Here is a 977-nt window from a genome sequence, read left to right as displayed (position 1 = left end):
TTCTTAAGAAATGTACTCATTATCTTGCCCATCTAATTGTAACCCCTCTGTACAGTATTTTCACAATAAAAAATAAATAAAAAGTTAAAAAAAACAAAGTACGTGGGCCACTAGGGGTCACAGTATCAGCTCATGAGCCTGTGCTTGGGCCCTGACAGGACAGTGTCTCAATAAAGTTGCTTCTTTGTTAACAACTTTGTTGTGCTGAGCTCTGTCACTCTGGACGACTGGGTGGGCTTGCTTGCCTGAGTAGGGATCTTCCTACTAGAGATCCAACAATTCGAGTCCTCAGCATCTATCCAAATGATCTCAAACTAGGGTACAATAATCTACCAGCACAACTATTTTCATTAAAGCATTGTTTACCATAGCTAAGATACAGATCCAACCCAATTACATCTCAGTAGATGAATGGATCAAGAAAATGTGGTATATTTACACAATGGAATTTTATGCTTCTATCAGAAAGCATGACAGTGTCCCTTTTGTAAGAAAATGAAAGGACTTGGAAAAAAATCATATTAAGTGAAGCAAGCCAGGCCCAAAGAAACATGAACTCTATGATTTCCCTCAATTGCAATAGTTAGCAATAGCCTGTTACTCCTGAAAATGGATCATAATAGCTCAAGAGTTATGAGCATATATATTACCCTACAAAATGATGCTAATTGAAATGAACACCAAGACATAGAAACATCAGGTCATCTCTTGTTTAGTTGTCAAGATTGATGTAGCCAATGTACTGCAGCTAGTTCTTTCTTCTTACTTTATGTCATTTTTCTTTTCCAATTGGTTTAATCCATGGCAATTCCTGTCTATGATTCTGATACCCTGAATCCTGTATATGCATTTATCTGATTGGGGGAAGGGAAGGGAAATAACAAAATGCTGAAAGAAGTACAAAAGCTGACCCAGTGGAACAATGATACTCACAGGACACTAGGGTAGAAATTAACTTTACAATGTAATGGTAGGGA

The sequence above is a fragment of the Dipodomys merriami genome, unplaced genomic scaffold, assembly GCF_024711535.1.
Source record: "Dipodomys merriami isolate MVZ:Mamm:240054 unplaced genomic scaffold, mDipMer1.0.p SCAF_1621, whole genome shotgun sequence".
NCBI classification, from domain to species: domain Eukaryota; kingdom Metazoa; phylum Chordata; class Mammalia; order Rodentia; family Heteromyidae; genus Dipodomys; species Dipodomys merriami.
This window is presented reverse-complemented; position numbering follows the sequence as displayed.